At 32.3% G+C, this 9,702-nt stretch overlaps 1 non-coding gene across 1 annotated transcript; it reads right to left on the bottom strand.

The window, feature by feature from the left end:
- Positions 1-8,745: 8,745 nt before the first annotated feature.
- Positions 8,746-8,853, bottom strand: LOC112793999 (small nucleolar RNA R71). The gene has a single exon (XR_003198682.1). It is a non-coding gene; the product is annotated as a small nucleolar RNA R71 (small nucleolar RNA).
- Between the last annotated feature and the right edge of the window lie 849 nt (positions 8,854-9,702).

Genomic DNA, 9,702 nt, shown 5'->3' with positions numbered 1-9,702 from the left:
ATTTGATAGAAATTTTTTTCGATACGAAATGCATTTTCAGTATTAATGTTTTAAAAAGGTAGCATGGTTAAAAAATCAAATTGTTTGAAATTTTAAAACATAATGAAGTAGTTTGTTAATTTATTTTGTTAGAGACTAATTTGTCTATATATAAAAAAAGGATTAATCTTAGTATACAAACAATTAGCATTTACAAGTGCGGAACTTAATAAAACCCTAAACGCGCTTCAATTCATATGTACAAGTCACGCGTTATATAACAGAATTTAGTTTCAATCAAAATCAATTAACGTCTGAATATCTCTCTTTCAATCTTCAAAAGATTTTCTTACCTTTTTCGAATCTCTTGCCAAGTTTCTTCGTTCTCTTTCTCGCGTTCTCCCATGGTCTTTTGGATCCTTTTTCTTCTGCGTTTATCACTTCTTTGGTCTTCGTCATTCACATGAGTTTTGCGAACTGTAACGCTAGCTTCATTTTATTTCGATTTTCTGGTTTCTGAAATCAAATTTTGAAGTCCTTTTGAAGATAATGGATGATTCAACATCAGAATGTCAGCTCAATCACGGCGAAGTGGATTTTGAATTTGAATCGAGCGAAGTTTCTGAGGTTTGATTTAGTTTCAGTTAATTATGATTGTCTAGCTGAATAATTCGTGAACCTAGACTGTGAAATTAATGCGTGAACATAATCTGTGGATTGAATCTAATGTATTAGTTTTGATTAATTATCTGTAATTTATAGCAGACGCTCGGGTGTAGATCAAAACTTTTTGGGTGTATTTTTAGGGAGGTTTGGGTGTGTTTTAGGAAAGTTTGGGTGTATTTACAGTTTATAGTTTTTTTTATTATTTTTAATTGACTTGTTGCCGTTAATTCGGGTGCATATCAGGAGTCCTTGGGTGTATGTTACTTTGATTGTTATGTTTTTTATGAGGTGCAGAAATTCTATAGTATTTTATTGTTTTTAACATGTTGTATTTTGCAGCCCCTCTCTGTTGTTGATGAGCAACTTGTTCCCAAAGTTGGAATGACTTTTAAAAACCTTGAAGATGCTGCAAAATTTTACAAGGACTATGCCAAGGCTACAGGTTTTTCTATAAGAGTTCGGAGTACAAATAAAAAGGATGTATAGTTATAGAATATGGGTGCAAACCATAGTTTTTCTTGGGTGTATTTCTGAACTTTCTTGTGTTTGACATTTTACATACATATATATATATATATATATATATATTTCAGAATTTGCTGTTTATGTTATAAATTATTATTTGTTTTTTAATTATGGTATAGGATTTAGGGTTTAAGGGTTTAAAGGTTTACGGGTTTAAGGGCCTAGGGCCTTAAGGTTTAGGGTTTAGGGTTTAGGATTTTAGGGGTTTAGGGATAAAGCATTAAGGGATAGAAGTCTGGTATATATTTAACTTTCCTTGGGTGTAAGATGAGATCTTATTGGTGTAAAAATGAATAATTTGGGTGGTTTAGGGTTTAAGGTTTATGATTTAGGGTTTAGGATTTAGGGTTTAGGGTTTTAGGGTTTAGGGTTTTAGGGGTTTAGGAATAAAGCATCATGGGATAGAAGTTTGGTGTATATTTAACTTTTTTTGGGTGTAAAATGAGATCTTATGGGTGTAAAAATCAATGATTTGGGTATAGTAGGTTGGGTGGTTTAGGGTTTAGGTTTTTAGGGTTTAGGGTTTATGTTTTAGGGTTTAGGGTTTATGGTTTAGGGTTTAGGGATTATGGTTTAGGGTTTAGCATTTTAGAATTTTAGGGTTTCGGGTTTAGGGTTTTAGGGTTTAGGGTTTAGGGTTTAGGGGTTTAGGGTTTATGGATTTAGAATTAGGGTTTAGGGTTTAGGGTTTAGGGTTTAGGTTTAGTGTTTAGGGTTTGTGGTTTAGGGTTTAGGTTTTTAGAGTTTAGGATTTAGGGTTTTAGGGATAAATCATTAAGGGGGATAGATGTTTGGGTGTATAATCAACATTCTTTGGGTGTAAAATGCCAGGTTATGGGTGTATATTTGGTTTAATGTTTTCCTTCATATTATAGTACCTGTAAATCAAACATTTGGAATACCAGAGAGAGTTTAATTATGGAAAAAAATTTACTTATAATTTGATCAAATATATTTACAGCATGTGTTCAATTTCTTATAAGAGTATATAACAGTTACATTAATCAGTGACAATATCATTAGAATCTATCTGACAAAATGGACTCAATAACAATGAGGTTGGCCTGGACAGTCTTATTGTATCACTTCTCCTCATTTATATTTCTGAATTTCTCACTCAACAGATGGGTTGCATACTTTAGGTCCTTGGTTTACTATAAACAAAGTAAAATTAGAGTTAGATATATTTCTATTATGAAAAACTGATTTGATCGAAGACATATATTTGTTCTTACATTTTTTTAGCTTGGTTTTTGCCTTCCATTTTTACTGCAATGAAAAATACACCCATAGATATCAGTCAGATACACCCATAGATCAACCACATACACGCAAACCGATTTTATAAGTATTTAGTGAGATTAGTTCAAAATGATGTTCAATTGACTCAAATATCGATAAATATACAAGCTCAAGCAATATTACAATGTCAAGCAATATACACCCAAGGACAAGCAGTATTTGAACATTTGCAACAGTTGACTATATTAAATTATATGAGTTCAGAAATATATACCCAACAAATTACGCCATATACACCCAACACATTACGCCATATACACCCAACAAATTACTCAATATACACACAAAAATCAGTTAGGAGAAGAACTAGAACAAGAAGAACAGTAAAAGCTAGAACAAGATGAATGGTAAAAACTTAGATGAGGCACATACACCCAAACCGATTTCATAAGTATTTAATTAGATTAGTCAAAATTATGTTCAATTCACTAAAACATGGATAAATATACAAGCTCTAGCAATATTACAATGTCAAGCAATATTAGAACAGTTGCAACAGTTAATTATATTACATGATATGGGTTCAGAAATATACACCCAACAAATTATGCCATATACACCCAACAATCAACCATATACACCCAACACAGTATGCCATATACACCTAACAATCAACCATATACACCCAATAAATTAAGCAATATACAGCGAAAAATCAGTTACGAAAAGAACTAGAACAAGAAGAACAGTAAAATCTAGAACCACTTTGAAGAATAGTAAAACCTAGAGGAACTTACAAGAAGAGTAAAACCTAGAACAAGAAGAACAGTAAAAACAGTGATATGAAATTTAGAACAAGAAGATCAGTAAAACCTAGAAGAACATAGAAGAACAGTAAAACCTAGTTCTTCGATTTGGAAATTAGAAACAGAAATGTAGAAAATGTAAAAGATGAGTAAAACAGTAACATACCTTGAATAATATTGTGTTGATGGTTTTTGCTAATATTCGCGACGAGTTCGAATGTCTCTTCAGTTTGGAATGTTGCTCGAAACTTGAGGATTTGTGTTATCTTTGAAAGAGAAGAGGAAGAGTGAGCCATAATGAGCGGTTTTTTCGAAGCGTAAACGTTTAAGTGACGCGCGTGGAATTGACGTTCCATTCAAAGGGAGGGAATTCGCGTGGATTAAACCTGGGTTAGGCCAACTTGTAAGAGTTGTATGCGTTATTTACATGTATGTGTAGTAGGGCCCTAAAAAAATTAGGGACTAATTTATCAATATTTGTTAGAGACTAGCTAATACTGTGTTGAATGCAAAATTGTTAGTGATCAATAAATTGGAGCATTAATTAACTGGAATTTGTCTAGACACCGCAAATTTTCTAAAAAAAAAGTAAAAGAATAAGTGTTCAAAATTTTGAAACCTGTAAGACAAGAAAAGTTAAAATGGAATAAGAGCGGGCTATGTGAAAACTTACAATGTTAAACTGGCTTCCGAAAATTCTCAACTTTGTTTCAAAATTTTAGAAACTGAGATTTAATATTATGTTTATTGGCCAAAAATTGAAATTAAAATTTTAACTTCATGACACAAAATTTCAATTTTTTTAATACTTTTAAAAAATGAAGACATAAAAAAACTAAAATTTTTTAACACGAAAATTAAAAATTTAACAATATTTTATTTAATAATTAAAGATATTTTATTAAATATTCTTATTTTATATCTCTATTTATCTTGAATTAAACGTAATATTAAGATATAATTTAGTTATGGACGCTTTAAATTAAATATAATACAAAAATTTAATTTAATTTTAATTTCTCAGTCTCTGTTTTTCAGTCACAGTTTCTCTTTTAAACACAACTTTAGAAACCAGTAAATATAGTGTGATAATCTTTTAAATACTTATATTTTCTTTTTTTCAATTATATATATATATATATATATATATAAATCAATTTTAAAATTTTTCAAGTTATGTACACTTTAAATTAAATATTATACAGAAATTTAATTTAGTTTTAATTTCTCAATTTCTATTTTTAGTCAAAGTTTTTCTTTCAAACACAATTTTAGAAATCAATAAATTTAATGTGATAATCTTTCAAATACGTATATTTTCTTTTTCTCAATTATATATATATATATCAATTTCAAAATTTTTTAAAATCCTAATAATTATCATATTATTCTTTAAATTATAGACAAATGGCATAATAAACGGCTGAAAGAGCAAAAAGTGTGTAGGTAGGTGTCAAGGACAATTATCTTACAGAGACAAGAACCTAGTTATGGGGAGTTGAATGCACTAAAGTTATGTTATTTCCTTAAACTTCGGTGTAAAGTTGTGGCGTAGATGCATGACATTAAAAAATTCTAGGTCCACATACATGAAGGTTCATCCTAAGTTCTTGGCCTTATAATGCTTTAATCCTTTTAGAAGAGAGGAAGAATATTTATTTTAACAAAAATAGAAAAGAGGCAAATTTTTGTTTTATTTTTTGTTGGAAAAGATTATTATAACGGTATTAAATGATGATCGATCTTGAAAACTCTTCCCAGTTATTCAATTAAAGTGGGGGAAAACAAATAAAGTAAGGATACAAAAATGGAACAGAAGTGAATTCCATTCACGTTGTGCTGGCGCTATCTTTCTTTCCCTTCTGAATGGGATCATGCGTGTTGCACCTATTAATAATGACAATAACATTTAATTTGTATTTATTTGTTTCGAAAGTTACCTGAAACATTGATTTTGGGCCTGAACGAGAGGTCTAGTTCTTTTCGAGGCAGCGTCCAACTTATTCAGTCCCGAGGTGTTGCCGTAGTTGCAAGAGATTCCGATACTTAAGTTAGGAAGGATTTTAGGCAGATTTTTAGTAGATTAGAATGTAAATTATACCTGAGAGGTGTCAGTATACTTATAGTAGAGTCAATAACCACCTTTGTTAAAGTAGTTCCACCTTTATTGATGGATAACCGTTTTCTTTATCTTGGGAGTCTATCGGAGTCTATCTTTTAGGAAAGATAGGAATAATGGGAGAGATTCGCGAGGGCAGTTGCTTGGACAAGTAGAGTTGGCTTCTTTCGTGGTGTTTGACCTCTTTAAGGAGGTCGGGTATGGGTTGAAGGTCCCTCCTTAGATTGGGCCTTTTATCCTCACTAGGTCTATCTTTTATCAATTTGGGCCAGGGTATGAACAGTGTCCCTACTTGAATCCGAACTTTACATTAGGTTGGGCTTGAGCATTTAGTGGCTTCACTTTCTACGTCGGATACACCTACTCTCAAGGGGTTGAGCACTCGACGTATTTATGAAAATTTGAACGTTGCCTTTTTAAATGAGGGGTGATGCGTGCATCTTTCTTATCTTTTGTTAGTGAATTTGCATTTGAATTTGTTGAATTAAATCAAGATTTAGGTGTTTTAAGCCACCATAAATGCTACTTTGAGTTGTTTTGGAATTTGATTAATTTCAGGTAACATTCGAGCGAATTTGGCAGAATTTAAAAAGAAGAAAAGGAGTCATGTTCATGCAGGAGGTGGCGTCAAACTTCATACAACCCAAGTTTGGCGTCAGGACTCACAATCCTCCATATTTGTCTCGGCCATAATGGTGCCAAACTTGATCTAGCTCAAGTTTGGGCGTGGTGATAGACGCAAAAGGATAGTAAATCCTATTCTTACACGATCGAGAATCGACAGATGATTAGCCCTACGTAGCCCGTAGCTGGACCATTTTCACTGAGAGGATGGATGGTAGCCATTAACAATGGTGATCTCCCTACATACAGCTTGCCATAGAAAGGAGTCAGAACGATTGGATGAAGGCAGTAGGAAAGCAGAGATTCAGAAGGAACAACGCATCTCCATACGCTTATTTGAAATTTCCACCAAGGAATCACATAAGTATCCCTACCTTTATTTTATGGTTTACTTATCTTTTAATTATCAAAACTCTATAACCATTTGAATTCGCCTGACTGAGATTTACAAGGTGACCATAGCTTGCTTCAAGCCGACAATCTCCGTGGGATCGACCCTTACTCACGTAAGGTTTATTACTTGGACGACCCAGTGCACTTGCTGGTTAGTTGTACGAAGTTGTGAAGAAGAGTGATATTACAATTGTGCGTACCAAGTTGTTGGCGCCATTGAGATCACAATTTCGTGCTCCAAGTTTTTGGTGCCATTGCCAGAGATTGTTCGAGTTTGGACAACTGACGGTTCATCTTGTTGCTCAGATTAGGTAATTTTCTTCTTATTTTATTTTCAAAAAGTTTTCAAAAATCTTTCAGAAAATTTTTCTTCTTTTTCGTTTTTCTAAAAATAATTTTCGAAAAAAATCCAAAAAATTTATAAAATCAAAATATTAAAAATATTTTGTGTTTCTTGTTTGAGTCTAGTGTCAATTTTTAAGTTTGGTGTCAATTGCATGTTTTAAAAATTTTTGCATTTTTCAAAAATTTCATGCATTGCATTCTTCATGATCTTCAAGTTGTTCTTGACAAGTCTTCTTGTTTGATCTTTAAATTTTATTGTTTTGTGTCTTTTCTTGTTTTTCATATGCATTCTTGAATTCTTAGTGTCTAAGCATGAAAAATTTCTAAGTTTGGTGTCTTACATGTTTTTCTTTTCTTAAAAATTTTTCAAAAATAAGTTCTTGATGTTCAGCATGATTTTCAAAGTGTTCTTAGTGTTCATCTTGACATTCAAAGTGTTCTTGCATGCATCATGTGTTTTGATTCATAATTTTTAGGTTTTGAGTCATTTAGTTATTTTTCTCTTTCCTTATTAAAAATTCAAATATAAAAAATATCTTTTCCTTATTTTACTCATAATTTTCGAAATCTTTGGGTTGAGTTAGTCAAAATAATTTTAAAATAAGTTGTTTCTTGTTAGTCAAGTCAATATTTCAATTTCAAAAATCTTATCTTTTCAAAACTTTTTTCAAAAATAAAATCTTTTTCATTTTTCTTTAATATTTTCGAAAATTTTTAATTTTTTTTTTCAAAATCTTTTTCCTAATTTCATTTCAAATTTTCAAAAAAAATTTACTAACAATTAATGTGATTGATTCAAAAATTTCAAGTTTGTTAGTTTCTTATTAAGAAAGGTTCAATCTTTAAATTCTAGAATCATATCTTTTAATTTCTTGTTAGTCAAGTCATTAACCTTAATTTTCAAAATCAAATCTTTCTAAATTTCTTTTTCAAATCTTTTTCAAAATAAATTTCAATCATATATTTTCAATCATATCTTTTCAAACATATCTTTTTCAAAATCATATCTTTTTCAAAATCAATTTCAAAATCTTTTCTAACTTCTTATCTTTCCAAAATTGATTTTCAAATCTTTTTCAACTAACTAATTGACTTTTTGTTTGTTTCTTATTTTTTTTAAAACCACCTAACTAATTTTCTCTCTCTAATTTTCAAAAACCACCTTCCCCTTTTTCAAAAATCTTTTTATTTAACTAATTGTTTTAAATTCTAATTTTATTCTATTTTTTCTCCTAATTTTCGAAACTAACAGCATAAATAAAATAAAAATAAAAATAAAAATATTTCTCCTCTCTCTTCTTTTAATATTTGAATTCTCTCTCTCTCTCATCTCCTTATATTTATTTATTTTTTTACTAACACTTCTCTTCTACTCATAATTCGAACCCTATTCTCTTCACTCTATGTGTTCGAATTTTCTCCTTCTTCTATTCTTTTCTTCTTCTACTCACATAAAGGAATCTCTATACTGTGACATAGAGGATTCCTCTTCTTTTCTGTTCTCTTCTTTTTCATATGAGCAAGAACAAGGACAAGAACATTCTTGTTGGAGTAGATTCTGAACCTGAAAGGACTCTGAAAAAGAAGCTAAGAGAAGCTAAAGCACAACAATCCAGAGAAAACCTTACAGAGAATCTCGAAAAAGAAAGAGACATGGCCGAACCCAACAACAATGCAAGGAAGATGCTTGGTGACTTTACCATACCAAATTCCAACTTACATGGAAGAAGCATCTCAATCCCTGCCATTGGAGCAAACAATTTTGAGCTAAAGCCTCAATTAGTTTCTCTGATACAACAGAATTGCAAGTTTTATGGACTTCCATCAGAAGATCCTTTTCAGTTCTTAAATGAATTCTTGCAGATCTGTGATACTGTTAAGACCAATGGAGTTGATCATGAGGTCTATAAGCATATGCTTTTCCCTTTTGCTGTAAGAGACAGAGCTAGAACATGGTTGGACTCTCAACCTAGAGATATCCTGAACTCTTGGGCTAAGCTGGTCACGGCTTTCTTAGCCAAGTTCTTTCCTCCTTAAAAGCTGAGTAAGCTTAGAGTGGATGTTCAAACCTTTAGACAGAAAAAAGGTGAATCCCTCTGTGAAGCTTGGGAGAGATACAAGCAACTGACCAAAAAGTATCCTTCTAACATGCTTTCAGAATGGACCATCCTGGATATATTCTATGATGGTCTATCTGAATTGTCTAAGATGTCATTGGACCATTCTGTAGGTGGATCTATTCACCTGATGAAAATGCCTGCAGAAGCTCAGGAACTCATTGACATGGTAGCAAATAACCAGTTCATGTACACCTCTGAAAGGAATCCTGTGAATAATGGGATGCCTCAGAGGAAGGGAGTTCTTGAAATTGATGCTCTGAATGCCATGTTGGCTCAGAACAAAATGTTGACTCAGCAAGTCAACATGATTTCTCAAAGTCTGAATGGATTGCAAAATGCATCCAACAGGACTAAAGAGGCACCTTCTGAAGAAGAAGCCTATGATCCTGAGAACCCTACAATGGCAGAGGTGAATTACATGGGTGAAACCTATGGAAACACCTATAACCCTTCATGGAGAAATCATCCAAATTTCTCATGGAAGGACCAACAAAAACCTCAACAAGGCTTTAACAATAATAATGGTGGAAGAAACAGGTTTAGCAATAGCAAGCCTTTTCCATCATTATCTCAGCAATAGACAAAGAATTCTGAGTAGAGACCCTCTAGCTTAGCAAACATAGTCTCTGATCTATCTAAAGACACTCTAAGTTTCATGAATGAAACAAGGTCCTCCATTAGAAATTTGGAGGCACAAGTGGGCCAGCTGAGTAAAAAAGTCACTAAAACTCCTCCTAGTACTCTCCCAAGCAATACAGAAGAGAACCCAAAAAGAGAGTGCAAGGCCATAACCTTACTTGGTGTGGCCGAATACACAGAGGAGGAGGAGGACGTGAATCGCAGTGAGGAAGACCTCTTGGGACGTCCTCTGGACAAAAAAGAG

The sequence above is a fragment of the Arachis hypogaea genome, chromosome 3, assembly GCF_003086295.3.
Source record: "Arachis hypogaea cultivar Tifrunner chromosome 3, arahy.Tifrunner.gnm2.J5K5, whole genome shotgun sequence".
NCBI classification, from domain to species: domain Eukaryota; kingdom Viridiplantae; phylum Streptophyta; class Magnoliopsida; order Fabales; family Fabaceae; genus Arachis; species Arachis hypogaea.
Note: the sequence above shows the minus strand (reverse complement) of the source record. Positions and strands in the feature narration are given on the sequence as shown.